This window comes from Ambystoma mexicanum, chromosome 10, assembly GCF_040938575.1.
Source record: "Ambystoma mexicanum isolate Mex_15411 chromosome 10, UKY_AmexF1_1, whole genome shotgun sequence".
Taxonomy (NCBI): domain Eukaryota; kingdom Metazoa; phylum Chordata; class Amphibia; order Caudata; family Ambystomatidae; genus Ambystoma; species Ambystoma mexicanum.
In genome coordinates this window covers 535,112,151-535,129,936 of record NC_090932.1, presented here as the reverse complement: position 1 = coordinate 535,129,936, position 17,786 = coordinate 535,112,151, and the positions used below count along the sequence as shown (strand labels likewise).

The 17,786-nt window shown below is 45.9% G+C and overlaps 1 protein-coding gene across 2 annotated transcripts in view; it reads left to right on the top strand.

Moving 5' to 3' along the window:
• The first annotated feature begins 10,889 nt into the window (after positions 1-10,889).
• HDLBP (high density lipoprotein binding protein) overlaps positions 10,890-17,786 on the top strand; it is an 829,415-nt gene continuing 822,518 nt past the window's right edge. The window contains exon 1 of one of the 2 annotated variants that reach the window (XM_069618107.1): positions 10,890-11,028. The gene's annotated coding sequence lies outside the window, so the exon portion shown is untranslated. The remainder of the gene's footprint in view (positions 11,029-17,786) is intronic. The other variant, XM_069618106.1, reaches the window with a different exon arrangement.

Sequence of the window (17,786 nt, the reverse complement as noted above, 5' to 3'; positions counted from 1 at the left end):
AGATTATAAGCCATGGATCCAGAGCAATTACTGACACTGAGAGCAGGTACTCAGTTATAGAAATGGAATTGCTGGCTTGTGTTTGGGCGATTGGCTATTTTAGAAAATATTTATGGGCAAACAAATTCATGGTACATACTGACCATAAACCATCAGTAGAGGTATTATCTGTACGCGGTATGTGCAAAGCATCTCCAAGATTAGCCAGATTAAGTCTTAAATTGCAAGATTACCATTTTATAGTGAAGTATGTCCCAGGAAAAAGGAACCAGGTGGCAGATTTTTTGTCAAGGTTGCCGTTAATTAGTTCAGATGGTGATGCAAATGAGGACAGTGAAGTTGTAGCGGCTGTGTTTGAGGTGACATCTAAAGTGGAGTGGTTGGAAGAACTCAGGAAAGATCAAGTTCTATCTAAAGTCATCAATTATACTAGAAAGGGATGGCCAGAGAAAAAGAGTCTGGATGATGAATGTTTGAAATTCTGGGAAATCAGGGATGAGTGCTCAGTAGAAGAAGGGTTAGTACTTAGAGGTGACAAATGAATTCCTCCCCATACATTGCGAATGGAATTAGTTGAGAAAGCTCATCAGGGGCACCCAGGTATCTCAGGTACGAAGAATAATGTTTTAGTTAAATATTGGTGGCCAGGAGTGGATATAGTTGTTGAGGGATTTGTGAGAAATTGTTGGCATTGCCAAAATAGTGATAAAAGTTGCAAAAGTTTAAAAAATGTGTCCATCAATATGCCTGAAGTTGAAGGTCCTTGGGAAAAATTGGGCATTGACATTGAGCAACCGTATGGAAATCTAATGCATGAAAAAAGATTTGGGATTGTATTTGTAGATTATTGTTCCAGGTGGTTGGAAGTCATATTGGTGAACAGGATTGACACCAGTGAGATAATCAGATTTTTACTACATATTTTCAGGAGGGAGGGTCATCCCAAAACTATTATAAGTGACAATGGAGTCCAATTTAAGAGTAAAGAAATGATGAATTTTGCAAAACAATTGAGGATTGAGTGGAAGTTTTAATCTTTTTATCATCCCCAAACAAATGGAATGGTTGAAAGGTGTAATAGAGTAGTGGTGGAAGCAATTGAGCAGGCTTTGAGGAACAATATGTCTGTAGAAGAGGCACTCAAGGAAAAAGTTTGGAGCAGTAGAGTTTCGGTCAGGAGAGACACAGGCAAATCCCCTTTCGAATTAATGAGGGGTAGAGAACCTAACACATTGTTAAACCCTGTTTGGGTCAACAACAGGAAGGAAGAAAGAATTGTGAAGAGAAACTATGGGCAAGTTGAGGAGAACAAATTGAAACTCGTCCCGGGTGATTTTGTGAAGATAAAAAAGGGACGTGCTGTGAGAAAAGGCGATTACAAATATTCTGACCCTGTTAAAGTGGTAGAAGTATTTAGATGTGCTGTTAGGATTCAAGATGGCACTGTATGGAATGTGGACCGTATCAGCAAATGGAACTGGATGGGTGGTGGGGCAAGTCAATTTGTGGCGAGAGAAAAGAACAGAAGCGCAATTGAGTTATTTGATGAAGGCACTCATGTCGAATTAAGGAGAGAAGATGTTCAGTTGGGTGATGACGTGAATGATGAAAGGGCAGTGCAGAGGATGAGAAGATGTCCATCGGAAGATGGTGTGAATGATGAAAGAGCAGTCCAGAGGATGAGAGGCAAAAAGCTTCCAGTATGGTCCGACTACATAATGAATTGAGTGCTAGTTGCACTTTTGTAAAATATTGTTAGTTGCATTTTTTTTTTGTGTGTCCTTAAGTTGAATTTTTTTTTTTAATTCTCCTTGATTGATATATATTATAATTGTTGTTCTTATATTTCTGAGGGCAGGGGATGGTGTAGTAAGCCTCATGTTGTTCTGTCATGGTTGCTATTGTACATTGTGAGGTAAGCAGTCCTGTTTGCATCCGTATGCCTGGAATGTATGCAGTTCAATGCTGAAAGGATTCTTAGCAGAATGTGAGTGTTGCGTGTACAGTTCAGAGAGCTGACTAGTTGGCGGCGGATGCAGGCAGGGCGCTGGGTTTGTTATGCAAATAAACTTACCTGTGCTCTCGCAAGATAATTGAGGCCTCATTACTTCAGTTTGCTTTTGTCGGGCTCCGGACCGCTGTTGGAATTATGTTTTCTGTTTTTTTTTCTTTTCCCTGCATGCTCCAGCATGCTCTGCCAGCTATGAGCAGGAGGTGCACTCGACCGCTTGCTGGTGTGGTGGCGGGGAGCCTTGGTGCTCTGACCCACCTGGGGGGGGCGTTGCAGTTGGCAGGAGACTTGCACAACCGCTCGGTGTTGATGAGTGAAGGGGGGTCCTGCTCTGCTCACCTGAGGGGAGCCGACGCTCCGACCCGCCTGCTAGGATGTTGCCGTTGACGGGAGACCTACTCAACCGCCCGGAGTCGATGGGTGAGGGGTGGGTGCACTGTCCACCCACGGGGAGGCGACGCTCTCCCGATCCGCTCCTCACAGTCAGCGGGAATGTTCTTCTGCTTCTTTGAATAGTAGCGCTGCATCTCGAGTGGCTTTGTTATCTCTAGCCACGAGCGCGGGTTGGCAACAACACATTCTGGGTCCGTAGGCGCCTCGACGCCAGTGTGGAATCTTAAGGTGGACCTACCATATCCCTCCCTGGCCTCAAGCATGTACCCTGTGAACACACGGAGAGGGAGCCAGAGAGAGGTACGACACCCCTTTATTCTTGAACATCAGGTTGAATACTAAACTCCCCTTTCCCCTGCCCGCTCCTCCCCTTCCTGTGTCCCCAAGTCCCCTGTCGTGTGACCTGGGTGTCTGACGACACCACAGGAGTGCTTTCACCTAGCCCAGTTGCATTCTCGTTGCCAGTGTTCGATTGTGCTTAACCCGGGGCTCGCCTCATGCAGGCCTCGGCCATCCCCCGTCCCGAAAGGAACACACCGACGCAGGGCTTGCTTTGATGGGCTCCTGGCGCACACTGCCGTGGTGCGTGACCGCCGACTTTATTTGAACTGTGTGCAATGGCTTGGCACGGCTGTTGCATGGCACGTGACCAGATCACAATAGTCATCGCCAAGGAAACACTAGCCATTCGGATGATTCAGGGGGACCTTGATCCAAACACCGGCTATCTCCTGCTCAAGTTCCAGCTCTCCCATAACTGCACTTTCACCTTCCACCTTGTCTATCGCCCCCCTAGCCCATCCAATGATTTTCAGGACGTCCTTACCCACGCATTATCTGACACCCTAAAGAAGTCCTCCAAAATCCTGCTATTGGGTGACCTAAACCTCTGACTCACACCCAAGGGTCCACAAAGCACTCTCCACTCTTGGCTTCTCCCAAACTGTCTCCAGCCCTACCCACTCTAAAGGCAGCACCTTAGACTGGCTATCTCACCACAATTGCTCCATCAGCCGCCCTGAGATCTCTCCTGTTCCGTGGTCCGACCACTACTGAATCCAATTCGACATCATCACCACTAAAGGACCCTCCTTACCCACCACTTATCTATCAGCCGCACTCTCACGAAGCGCCAGACAGCTCACGCATGACAACCTCTCACAAAACCTTTTGGTGCCCGTCTTACTGCCCCCTTTCTCTAATGACCCTGAGACACTGGCCGATGACTCCAAAAGGACCATCACCCAAGCAATTGACGCTGTGGCCTCACTCACCCTCAAGAAAGCCAAAAAAGTGAAGCATACTAATGCATGGTTCACCCAAGAACTCTTGCAGCTACATGCCAAAAAGAGGGCTGCCCTCACCACATGGACCAAGTCACCCACAGAAACCACCAAGGCGGTATTCAACAATACAAAACTGCCATCACCAACGCTAAAGCCTCCTCCTTTAACACAAGGATAGCTAATGCTAAATCAGGGACAAGAGAAATATTCTCTATCTTCAGAGAGCTGGAAACCCCTACCACTCCCCCTTCATCCCTCCTCAAGGATAAAGCCTGGTGTAACACAATCCAGTCTGCCATGCTGAATAAGCTTGACACACTGCAGGCAAAGATCCTCGCCCATCAAAAGGCTCTCACCAACCTCATAGCTAAGAATCACAGTAGCCCCCCACCAATAACTGACCCCAGTCACTCTCCTGTGTTTGACTTTAAAGACATGAACGAAGCAGAAGTCATCACATTCCTCCGGTGTATCAAAGCATCGAACTGTAAAGGGGAGGCTTGCCCGGCACAGGTCATCAAGGACTGTGCACCCGCCCTAGCCCCCATCATCACAGCATTCATTAACGCCTCCTTCCTGTCTGGCCATGTCCCTCTTGGACTCAAAGCAGCATGGCTTTGTCCGCTCCTTAAAAAACCCTCCTTGGATCCAACCATCCCAGGAAACTACAAGCCTATAACCACTGTCCCCTTCCTCTTAAAAATCTTGGACAAAGCAGCTTACCTGCAAGTTCAGAAATTCCTTGAAGAGAACCATCTTCTTGGCCTATGGCAATCAGGGTTCAGGCCTCGTCACGGCATGGAAACTGCCCTCCTTGACCTAAAAAAACAGATCGATGACCTCAGAGACGCAGGCAAACCAGCACTTCTTTTGCTCCTAGATCTCTCTGCTGCATTTGACCTGGTGGATCATAAGACCCTTTGCCTCTCCACTGCAGCAAACTTTTCAACCAATGCATGCAACTGGATAACCTCATTCTTGCAGGACAGAGCAATGAGGGTCTTCTCTGACTCCTCCTGTGCCAAAGCCAGCACCATCAAATGCGGGATTCCACGGGGCTCCTGTATTGCTCCTACTCTATACAACCTCTTCACAAGGCCATTATTCAAAATCTTGGACACCCAGATCCTCATCCCCCTCTCGGGTGATTACCTGTCCGATGCTAACACCCTCAACTCTATGGGAGGCCATCCATGCCTGAATGAGGGTGTATATCTTGTTAACCAAGGCTGAGTCTGACTCGAAGTCGCCCGAAAGGGGTATGAGGATCTGGGTGTCGTCTGTATAGTTCGTGTAGGTGAAGCCCAGTCTGTCCAACTTGTCAAACAAAGGCTTGGTGAAGATGTTGTACATAGTAGGGGAGACACAAGATCCCTGTGGGACGCCACAGGTTATTTTGATAGGGTCAGCAGAGTTGGATGTGGAGAAGACTCGCATAGTGCGATTCGCTAAGAAGGATTGGACCCAGGCTATAGCATCTCCGGTGAAGTTGGCGGCAGAACTGAGGTGGTTGCATAAGACTGCGTGGTCCACCAAGTCGAAAGCTGCCGACAAGTCCAGTAAGAGGAGCAAAGCTGTTTTTCCATTATCCTTTAGTTCCTCAATTTGTGTCTTGAGGTCTAGCAAAGCTGTTTCCGTACCATGGAGTGGGCAGAAACCAGATTGCCGTGAGCCAAGCAGGTGGTTGGCTTCCAGGTAGTCCTGGATTTGTATGTAGGCAGCTTTGTCTAGGATTTTAAGTAAAAATGGCACAGTGGTGATTGGTCTATAGTTGGTAGGGATAGTGGGGTCCAAGGTTTGTTTTTTAAGTAATGGGAGGACCCAGGATTCTTTAAGGTTGGTGGGTACCGTGTTGGATTTAAAGGAGGAGTTTATAAGCTTGGAGATAAAGGGAGCTAGGTCCCTAGCTGCGTCCTTTATTATTTGTGCAGGGCAGGAGTCGCCCTTGCAGTTTGAAGGTTTGAGGGAGAGTATTATTTTTTCTGTGTCGATTATGGAGATGGTCTTGAATCTGAAAGGTGTGGTTGTCCTATTCTCCTGAAGTTGAGGTGTTTTTTGGCCTGAGGGTGTCAGTGTGGCCTTTTTTTTTTGCAATTTTGCATTGAAGAGAGGAGATTTTGTTTGAAAGGGCGTTTTGTATGTTGGTGCACCATACTTTGTTTTCAGGGGCGTTGTCTATCGGTTGAATTGGGGATTCCAATTCACAGAGGATGGCAAATAGCTCTTTGGTATTAGAGTTAGCTTTCACAATCCTGTCATTGAAGGTATTCTTCTTAGTTTTGATTATTTCTTTTTTGTAGAATTTGGCAAATTCATTTAGGATGTTTTTGTTGTTTTCGGATTGGAGATTTCTTTTTTGTAGTCTTAGGGATTTGAGGTGGGGCGTAAACCAGGCATTTAAGTGAGCTTCCTGTTTAGCTTTGCACAATTTGGTTGGAGCAATTGCGTCTAGTGCTTTAATCATAGCATCATTAAAGATGTTTACTAGTAAGTCAGGATTGTTACTTTCCAATTCAGAAATAGCTGGAAGGAGAAGAGGGATAAGATTTTTAGCAGTTATATCCTTCTTACTTCTGGTCGGGAGAGGGGGAACCATATTGTTAGTCTTAGGATTAAGGAGATCTAGTGTGGCGGAGAAGGTTATTAAGTAGTGATCAGTCCATGTTTGAGGCGCAGTATCAGTAATGCTGATGTTGCAGTTCAGTTCAGATACCCAGTCAAGGGTCCTTCCTTTGATGTGGGTAGGGGTGAGGACTTTTTGATCAAGGCAGTGGTCCTTTAGTAAGGCTGCAACTGACTCTGCATGTTTATTGTCAGTATCATTGAAGCCAATATTAAAGTCTCCCATCGGTAGGGTTTGGGAGTGGTCTTTGGTGTTGTTAGCTATAAGGCTAGTTAGATCATCTTAAAAAGTGCCTAATGGCCCAGTGGGTCTATATATCAAATGGATTGAAAGCGTGCGGTTATTGGAAAGGGACATTTTAGCTGTAAATATTTCACAGGAAGAATAGGAAACTGACGTGGCAAGTCTAATTGGATGGATCGATTTAAAATTGATGGCTAGTCCATCGCCTCTGGCATTAGGCCTGTCAGCTCTGAGGATTTGGTAGCTATCGGGCACTGCTAGCATTTGAGTTGGTCCCGCAGCCTTGTGAAGCCAAGTCTCAGTTATGGCCAATAGTTCCAGGTTGTCATTATTTAGGATGTATGCAATTTCTGATGCTTGGGCTACCACTGATCTAGCATTCATAAGGGGTCCTGTTAGTGTTAAAGAGCTGTTATGTTTGGCTGTTTGAGGAGTTTTAGATGATAAGGTATCTTGAGTTATGTGGGTTTTAGTAGAATTGTGAGCACAGGTATGGGTGGACTGCTTGACTATTCGAGAAAAGTTTTTTGGCAAGATATTAGTATGTCTGTTAGCATTATTAGGGTGTTTTCTTACAGGTTTGTAAATGCTAGGCAATCTAGACCTGAGTCTCAGGTTTCTGTCCTTGGGAGGGCTAGTTTTGATAGTGAAGGCCATCATACTATGTATGGCGGTGGTAAGTATTAGGGTCTGAGTGACTTTAATGAGGCAGGCAGGGGACATTTTCTGTCTATGACAGGATCATGCTATGTGCTGGAGTCTAGGTGCTGGCGTCTAGGTATTTTCTGTGTGGATAGCAGCTAAGTTTCTGTAGTATGTCTGGGGGGTGTTTTTAGCTAAGATCTAGGTTTGATTTTGACGCAGGGGCTCGAGACACTAGGGCCTAAAACACTGGTGACTGCAGAATACAGTGTGCTAATATTCAGTACATATGTATTGTAACAGTGCAATGAGAAAGATCAAGCATGCAGGACCTGGATGTACTGACATCTAGATTTGATTTTAGTGCAAAGGGCCTAAAACACTGGTGAATGCAGAATACAGTGTGCTTATATTCAGTACATTTGTATTGTAAGAATGCAGAGAGTAAATTCTAACATGCTGAACTTAGCTGTGCTAGCATCTAGATTCGATTTGGGCGCAATAGCATGATGCACTAGTGGTTAGAGAATACAGTATGCTAACATTCATTACGTTTGTATTGTAGTAGTGCAGTGAGAGAATTCTAACATGCTGGACCTGTGTGTGGTGACATCTAGCTTCAAAATGTCAGTGTGCTAACATCAGAGCATTATAATCTAGTCTGGATGGCACGGAGCACACGCATATGGATCCATAACTTAGTGGTTCTAAAGCTGAAGCGGGTGTTGCCAACCGTATAGACCTATTAGGTATCAGTAGAGATCAGAAATGAGCTGAGGGTATATGGTGGGTACGCTAGCCGAGATATAGTCTGGCACAGGTTAGTAGAGATTACTAGGTAGGCAAAGACAGTTGAATCTAGGCGGTTTAGGTAGCTAGGGGCGATCAATATATTTGCCAAGGGAGCCGTAGGTTCCAGAATGGTGCACCAGATATGTTACAGCAAGGCAGAGGTGTTGGCGCAACTAACATACGGCCAGGACAACAGTAAGCAATGCGGCATCCTGACGAGCAGGAGACAGGGAGTCTTCAGTACCATGGACTCAAAGCGTGTAGCTAGTTAAGAGGCAAAGGGGTACACTCCTGTGCAGCGGATCACTAAGCTAGGACCTGGCTATGAGTGGGAGTCAAGTACAGGGCACAGCAATTCTAAATGACAAGGCTAATGTAACAGGCTAGGTGGACAGTAGTGAGGCAACATTAACCAATAGAGTAAAGCAGTGTTGGTAGCATACACATTGTTTAAGCAGTCGGTGGAATATAAAACAGACACAGCGGTAATGGTTTGGGGCAGCAGGCGTGGGCAGGGTGTGAGTAGGGTTGGCAGAGGATACCATAAGACGATTCGTAATGGTGGGGAGATACTTGTTCAAAAGTATGTACTGATAGCTGAATGTCAGTTTGTGTCACGCAACAATAGGATCAGGCTAATGCAGACCTAACATGATAAGAGCAGGATTATGCTTACCCAGGTCAGCTCAGAGATGGGCAGCGTTAGGCACAGAGCTGAATGGGTGTGGGAGGGAAGGTGCAGAGTTCCTGGCCCTGGCCTCCGTCGACTCAGCCTTAAGCACGGCGCCTTAAGCACGGCGCCTTAAGCACGGCGCCTTAAGCACGGCGCCTTAAGCACGGCGCCTTAAGCACGGCGCCTTAAGCACGGCGCCTTAAGCACGGCGCCTTAAGCACGGCGCCTTCTGCAAAGGTGCCGGCTTCCGCCTACCGGTCCTCTGGTAGGCTGGATATCGCGGGCAGCGACCAATCAGCAGCAGCTGGGATTCGAACAACAGCTGCTTGGTTTGTTTATTCACGGGCCGCCATCTTGGAGGGGCTCGTAATGCTCCAAACAATGAGCAGGGATCAATAGATACTGTGCAGTTGCAATGCACAATGAAGGCGAAAATGTGTGGCTGCTAGATTTTCGAATTTAGGCGTTGTTGCGGTCTGGGTCTCGGCTAAAGTCGTACTTAGATTGGGCAGAAATTCATGCAGGGGAACGTCAGAGTTCTATGCTCCCGATTAAGCCCTGGGGATTACCTTGGCCGATGGGTCCTCTGTATTGCTCCGGCAGCATGAGTGGAGGTGGGAAGAGCTCCTGCTCGATCCCATGCGACGTGTCCTGTAGGTGGAGGGGAAGTGAGTTGAGTTGAGGCTCAGAACAGGGTGTGTACTTGGAACCTAACCTATCCATGAACCGACAGGTTAACGCCATTGCGTCCACCTCTGCTTACCACTCCAAACTCATCAATACAGTAAGACCCTTTTTGTTCCAACACAATTGTCTCACCATTGCCAGGGCCATAATTGGATCCAGACTGGACTATTGTAACGCCCTCCTAGTAGGCACCTCAGGCAAAAATCTGGCCAAATTACAAATTGTGCAAAACAATGCGCTCAGGGCCGCCACTGGACTCTCGCACAGGGATCACATCTCTGAGCTTAGAAGACAGGTCCACTGGCTCCCAGTCAAAGAAAGGATCATCTTTAAAACCCTTGCTCAGGCCCCGCCCACCCCCCTACCTGGTCCAAAGGATCTCAAAACCCCCCACCTCCAGGCCTACCAGAACTCCCTACTCCAACATGATTACTGTTCCCAGGACACGCAAAGCCTGTGCTGGCGGTGCCAGTTTCCCAATGCTGGCAGCCACCCACTGGAACACCCTCCCCACTCATATTAGGACTATTGACTCCCATGCGGCCTTCCGGGCAGCCACCCACTGGAACACCCTCCCCCCAAATATTAGGACTATTGACTCCCATGCGGCCTTCAGCAAGGCCATCAAAACAAGTCTCTTTGTATGAACTAGCGCAGTCCTAAATTCCCCTGCTGTACCCGTTACCTATCAACGGGTTGTTCCCCCTTGTCTGTATTCTGCAACCGCGTTCCATGCAATGTACCATGCTCTATGTCTGTGTGTAACCTTGTACTATGCATTGTACCTTTAGCTAAGTTTATCTACCTGGGCGGCTTCACTGTAACCCTTAATCAAGCCTCCTTAAGCACTGTTATAGCGCCTTGATGCTTGTGGGCTGTAGTGCGCTCTACTAATACAAAAAAATAAATAAAAAATAAAATAAATCTTGTGCTGAGACTCACAGGCCTTTGGCGCGATATGTCATATAATAAAATAAAAATATGCTATTTTTAAGAAATCCCTGAAGTCTTCTGACCTCATAGATTCAAGTTAGGTTGTGTCAGCTTAACTGTAGCGCTCTAATGACTCTGAGTGTCTTTAGCGCTATATAAATAGTAAATAAATAAAATAAATACGTCCATGCGAATCCCTGATACGTCCTGAATGTTAGGGCTGCCTGAAACATGAACATCTAGGTTATGTACTACATCTCCCGGTTAGCAGTTGGGGCTGAGACGTGTACATCTAGCAGCATAGGGGAGATGGGTCGAGGCTCAAAGGGGGCGTGTCGAAGGGGTGGAGCAAAAGTGCATGGGCTTCCCCGAAACAATCCTTAAATGTGAAAAACTACTCATAATTTAAGAAGCCAGCAAAAAAATGGGCGGAGCGAAGCTTCCTCTATAGCGCATGTGTAGCTGCGCATTAGTGGAAGCAGTTGTGTTTCACAGGACTTTTTTTTTATCGTGGAACACCGGGCAGGCCGAGGGGCGTGTCTTGTCCCCTGGGCGGGCTTACTGTGAGGCGGGAGGTGGGCTCTATTCTCGGGGAGGGCTTCGGGTGACGGGTCCTGTGTTCCCGGACCGGGCTGACGTGTCTCCCCAGGATTGGCCTTCCCCTCCCCCCATATAGATTGTGCAGGCCGCGGCCCAGCTTTCCAGCGCGCTCAGCTTTTCCGAGCAGCAGTGGAGCCTGGCCGAAGTGAGTACCGACCGGGACGCAGAGAGCACTCCCCGAGACATGAGGGGCTGTTTGTATCATTTTCGCACCTCTGTTGCGCAGATCGGGGATTAAGGTTTGCCCATATACGGATGTAACTATGTAGGGAGCGGGGTTCAATGTATTGCTCCGTTACAGGCCGCGGAGGGGCAATCAAGGTGGTGGGGCTTAAGTTGGGTTCGCATAGGTCCCTGGTAAAGGATCCGGAACTGAAACGTTGACCTGTGTTTGAAAAGATTCGGTGTGGATGGCAGCGTGTGGGACTATCTTGCGAACCGTAGATCTTGGGGAGTGTTATCCCAAATTAGCCCCTCCTCTCTGATAAACACGTTTGTTTTTCCCGAAGCACCGCGCTGAAGGCTAACCAAGCTTTATTGTCCAAATGGTCTTCATCCTCCATTGAGAAGTCACCGACGTGGAGGTGGCATGGAAGAGTATCCTCTCAAGGGTCCACATGTCTTAATTTGACAGCCCCTCTCCGAGTGAGCTCGTAACATGCTTCCTCTGATGAGAAGATAGGCATCTTATTCAGAGTCGCCGAGAAGCCTTTAACTACTCTATACACGAAGAACCACAGAAAGTGTTTCTGCCTCCAACAGTGAACGTCCATTTGTTCTTCCTGCTAAATCGGCGTCTCCTTGCCTGGTGACCGCTGAGGCACTAAACTATCCCTGTTATGTTGGGCTTCTGCAGGTGATATTTGACCAGCACGCCCATGTCATATCACGAGTTGGATCCGGGCTGCACCTCAATCTCGGAGAGCCAAATGCATGGACTCGACACATAATCCACATTATGGATGTTGTCCTTTCGAGGTGACATGCCCCACCCCTACCTAACACCTGACAGTAAAAGTTTCGCCCCTACCACTCTATGGTGTTGGCCTAACCTGGTGACCAGAAGTGCTGCACCTACAAGCTGCTGTACTAGAGATGCCATTGACACCCCCTACCAGATATTTATATTCCCAACCTGTATAAAGCCGTCATTGGCAAGACGGCGCGCCCCCACGACGCAGTTACTACTTGCTCTGACGGGGACACATCCCCCCCCAATCTGTGGGTATTTTAGAATGACGGGCTATGCCCCACCATTGCCCCTTTTCCTCGGAGCTATTCGGTCATGTCTGCTTGTGACGGACCCGTGGCAGCTGTCAGCTTTTCGGAACCTACTGTTAACCCAGACGGGGAGATTTGGGTGGGGAGTAGGAGAAATGTCTTTTCGCTCACCCCCACTGAATTCGTTTAGCCTGCCATTTTTTCTTTAGAGAACCAAAAACACCCTACGTTTTCAAGCGGCAGTTTGTCTTCCCATGTACATAGTGTATAGTTGCTCCGAAATCGAAGCTGACCCGTGGTTGGAAGTGGTGACGTTGTCAAAATTGCAGCAGTTGGGGGAGGGGTAATTCTCAAACCCTCTTCCTCCTTAACTCCTAATTTTTCTCTCATTTGCCCACAGTAGCTGATCCACTTTTCAGTCTATCGTGTTTAATCACTGTGCCAACTAGCATCCCTTAAAGGAGGGCATGTATTTTAATTTAGCGTAGTTTACAATACTTTAATTGCTGTATGTGTAAAGTTCTTTTAGGGTATCCTGTCAGCACGATGTTAGTTGTGGAATACTACGTATTACAACCGAGACCTGATCTTGCCAGTAACCGTCACAATTTTCAATCTCTTGATATTTGGATATTAACTTGCCGCCCGAAATACTTTTGTTATATTTCGTGTAATATTACTTTCACGATATTATATCGCACCATGCCTGATTTCCCCAGTTTACGTGTGCTGTAGGACTGGCGTTACTTGTTAAATTATAGACTTGAGCATGGTCAAGGGCTGGTCTGCGCTATTGGCATTTACAATATTGCACTGTCAGCGACCTGCCCGCTACATTGCACCATTGACTTGTAGACTTTTTTATTTTGTTGTCTTGTGTTTATTTTATTTATTGTCATAAAGCTAAATGTTCACTGTAACTACCAAGTTAAGTTAAATAACATAATAAATAAACGCTGTGCTGTCCTTAGCTTTTTGAGCCCTTACCCACGTAGATCCCCCACCTCCCCCTCCGCCCTGTTGGCATCACTCTGCACCGGGGCTGTGAAGAAAAGTCAGTGCACGTAAAGTTTCTGGGAGGAACCAGCATCAGTTGCACTTCCTGGTCTAGTTTTACAGTCGTTTCCTTGTTCCTAACGCACAGTAAGCAGCAAAATGCAAGTGCTTTGGTGTGATCTGAAGATGCGATGAGCGGTTCAGGTGTCACCTTATTTGCGACAGTCCCCTGGTGTGCGCTGTGGTGCAGTCGGCTGCACAAACCTGACACGTCGGTGATTTGATTTACTTTGGGAGAATGTAATGGCTGACATGTTTGTAGTTTTTTCCTCGGTGGGGGAAGTCCCGTGGTTTACTGGAGGCGTGCGTGGTAGGTTTGTTTTCCACGTGGCCTTCTGTGCAGGCTGGAAATCATACGTGTCTTATTTTTCCCGATAGGCAGTTCAGGCCTCTGAGCACTGAGTTCACAGCTGGAATACCGTCACTTAACATATGCTTTAACATGTAGTTCAAATCTCAACCGTGCTTCGTCAGCCCTTAACACCTCTCGGGAGTTTATTTTTTATTTGCATTTTTAAAGCGCTTCCACACATCGAGGCGCTGTTACAGAATTTTGGTTGTTGTTGTCTTAGTTGCATATTTATAACACTTAAATACCCAGAGGCTTCTAGGCGGGGACCGGGATATCGAACCTCTGTTGCTTCGTGTCGTATTGCTTTCAAGGCGTGCACGTTGCCAATGAGCTATCCTCCCTGGTCAATTTATGTTGTGCTCTAGGTTGTAATTAACACTGGTGCCTCGTCTGCAAGAGAGCTGGGGTCCTTTTAATCTTTGGAACAGAATTTTACCCCCTTCATCTATGACAAAGGAGTTGTTGACCGAAAGCTTTCCTGGATCTCATAAAATGTTGTAACAGTAAACTATGTATATTTCTGAATTTCTCTTTAATATGCTTGTTCATTTTTCACCCAAACCATAAACTGGTGCCCAAATCAAAACTAGACTACATTAACTTGTATACAAAACTCGTATACATTTTTTTACGTTACTTACAATGCGCCACATTACAATACAGTCATGCTTCAAACTTCGAATGCCTGGATCTAATGAACCGTTCAGACGTGCCCTTTTCAGACATATTAGGATTTATTTGAAAAAACACGTTTTTTTGTTCCTTTATTTATTTTTTTCTTTTATTTCATTTTGATCACAAATAACGCGTTTACTGGTGTCTGTAGAATACCATAAAGATGAGAACAAGCTGTCAGCGAATATAAGCGGGTGTGAACAAAGTGGTTGGGACGCAAAAGTGACAAAGTTAACATTAACCTGGGGGTTGCAAATACTATGCTGGAGAGAGTTGTGTGATCAGGTTTGGGCATGGGGAGCCTCCTCTTCGTGAAGTTTAAACCAAGCGTTGAAGAGATCCACACCCATTGTGTCTTTGATTGTGATGGACAGTGGGGTTCACAAGTAACTGCAGGAAGTACACATGTCATCTAGTTGCAAACGTGACCTACACATTTTTGGGAGGGCATGTGTCATTGCCAACGTTGCTTTTGAGCTAAGGTACACTCACCACAAAATTATGTATTTGCCTCCCAGACTAATGAAAGTCTGTGTGACTGCCCTGCTACCGTAAGGGCATGTAAAGATATATTGAGAGAAATGAGCAAAGCAAAATATAGCTCAGATGAACGGGTAGAAAAACAACTTCAGGCTGTTCCTGCTACAAGGTGACTAAAATGCACATATGTCAGAAATGATCATCCCTGCTCCTTTACCTTGAGCCTGTTAATGGGGGTAATGTAGTCATAGTCCGTTGTGTTTGACTGAATAGTTTGTCAAACACCAGCCTTTGAAAACGGAAGTTGGTGGATTTAGCTTCCACTTGGCAAAAACGCAATGTTGCTTTAGCCAGAAACCTCTTCATATCTTGGACGAGGTCTTGGTGGTTTGGCTGCATCTCAATGCCTTGCGTTATCAGTTGTACATAAGCACGTAATCCGCAGTTCTAAGATCGTTCAGCTCAATGGCGCTGCAGTGGAACAGACTTAAGGCTGCTCCCCTTGAGCTGCGAACTGAGGGCCGGGGCTTCCGCGCATAGCTTTTTTTAGAGAGGAGAGAGAAGCCTTTCCTGAAACTGGTGGCTTTAAAAAGTGTTTGTGCAGAAAAATTAATTTGCAGAAATGCAGCAAAACTTTAAAGCTGTTAGGCAGAGAGGTGATTGAAGCTTTTCTTGAAACTAACAGCTTTAAAGTTTTGCTGCATTTCTGCAAATTAATTTTTCTGCACAAACACTTTTTAAAGCCACCAGTTTCAGGAAAGGCTTCAATCACCTCTCTGCCTATCAAAAACCAAACCCACAGACAACCCTTGGGGTGGAGCCTCCAAGTTTGCCCTGCCCACATTCTGAAGTGCCCCTCCCATCACCAGTTAGCCCCCCCTCCCCGAAATGTAGGTTTCATTGTGCCCCTGTTCCACCCTTTCCGCAACTTTGTTAGAATAGACTGGTGTTCTACACATCTAAAAGCATTGCCTTCAGTTTGTTAGAAGGGGTACACAACTTCGTTTGTGGTCTTCAGGTATAGTATTTACTTGGTCACATCCCTTTAACATTTTCATGGAATTGTGTTTTGCATTTCTAATATTTCTGCCAGGGTAAATTGACAACCTTGGTCACAATGCCCCAGACATTCATTTACTGATTTAAGCCTTTAACTGTTCAGCAGTTTAATCCATGGGAGCTCCCTTGCTTATAACTTTTTCAGAATTTCAATGCAAGTGGGGCACATTTCAGTATGGATAACGCTGATTTTGCCTTTCTTTGGAGAAGGCCACAAAAGGTGTATTTGGAGGCCATTGTACTGCTTCTTCTCGAGAAAGAAATGGCGTAGCTTGTGCATGTGGAGAATTTTAAAAAACATTTTTATTGTTAGGTGCTTGTACAGCAACCATATACTGTTTGAAAGTGCCCACAGCGCAACAGGGAGGGACAGGGGATGATGGAACAATTCCATTTACAATACATACAAATGTTATGTTATTTGGCATTTATATAGCGCTCTATATATCATTGGTATGACCTCCGAGCGCTGGTAGGTTGAACGCCCTCGGGGACTGCAGTCCAGGTCAGTAGAGAAAGTGTTGTAGGGTGCGTGGGTGCACCAATTATTTGTGCAGCTGATGTAATTGTCAGATGGTAGCTGCATCCTAGAGTTAAAGGGAGAAGATGTCAGTTGAATGTGTGCAGTCTGGTGGGTGGACACCCAGACTGGATTCTGGCTGCGTTAGGCCTGAAGGACGCTTATGTGGTCAGGTAGGCCGGAATATGCTCGGATAGCTGCGTTTTATTAGTGATGAGGTGTTCATCGGGTAATGTTCATATGTGAACAGCTAGGCCGAATTGATCAGAGGTATAGCTGCATTCTAATTGTGTGATGGTGTACAGTAGAGAATAAGCGTAATGATATGGGATGGGAGTGTTTGTGTGGGTTTATGAACCAAAGCAGCCGGAAGAATTTCTAGTAATACATAAGAATAAAGGGGAGGGGAAGACAAACCTACTGTGCCTTGTGAGTGTTCAGAAGGGAGAGGCAATGATAGGTGATGTGGTGCTCGTGGGTGAGCAGCAGGTAAGTGCCATGTAACTTAGTGCAAGCCTCCAAAGGTGGCGGCTGAGCCGAGGCATGTGCTGAGGATAGACAGCGGCTGGGGTGATAGTGTTGCATGTCGGGGCCCAACAATGCAGAAGGGCCCTGCACACCAATCAAGCTGCTGTGTGCTTCACAGCATAAACTGATCAGTGCCGCATAGCAATTTGCTATGCAATTCTGTAGGTTTTCTAATCAAGTGGACACTTGTGTAGCAAAGTTCGCTATTAAGTTGCCCTCTCCAATGACAACTCACCCTGCATGCCTCTCTTGCCCTAAGTACTCTCTTGACCGTCTTTTCTCTGTTCAATTAGAGTGCTAATGGAGAGAAAGAGCAGCAGTAAACCTCTCCTACACTCTTAAGTGTCAAAGGCATTGTGGGAGTGCTAAGCACATTTTATTTAGTACTTTTTCAAATATTTGCAAACTAGAAGTAAATATATATATATATATATATATATATATTTTTTTTTTTTTTAAGCTTTCTCTATCCTGTGATAAAGACCAGCATGTGGCAACTTTATATATTTTTTCAAAAGACAGATGCATTTTCATTTCCAAAATATAAATGGTTACATAATGCATGATTACAATATTGATACTGTAAAAAACACTGTATCATAACCATGCTTTACAGTAAAGTTTAGGTTATAAATGTCAGTTTCAACTATTTCATTTTGTTGGGGGAAGATGGATAATATTGACAAGTGAAAACCTTTAAAAAATGTACATGATCACATGCTTTTGATGGCAAACCTAGTTCTGTAACCTGCAGGTTGCATACATTTTTCAACTGGTACTCGACCCATGAGCGAACCCATACTCCTTGACATTCTATATCATCACCCTGTTGATTTATAGCAGGTACCTTGAAATTGAGATGACCACAAACTGCAATATTCCACCTAGTTTGCCCAGTGCCCTGTCTGCTATGCAATCCAGTCTGCTTAGTCTTTTTCTTCTTACATAACGAACACACAAAGCAAACAAGATTCTTACACACAGTAGTGATCAATCGTTCCATCCAGTCTGT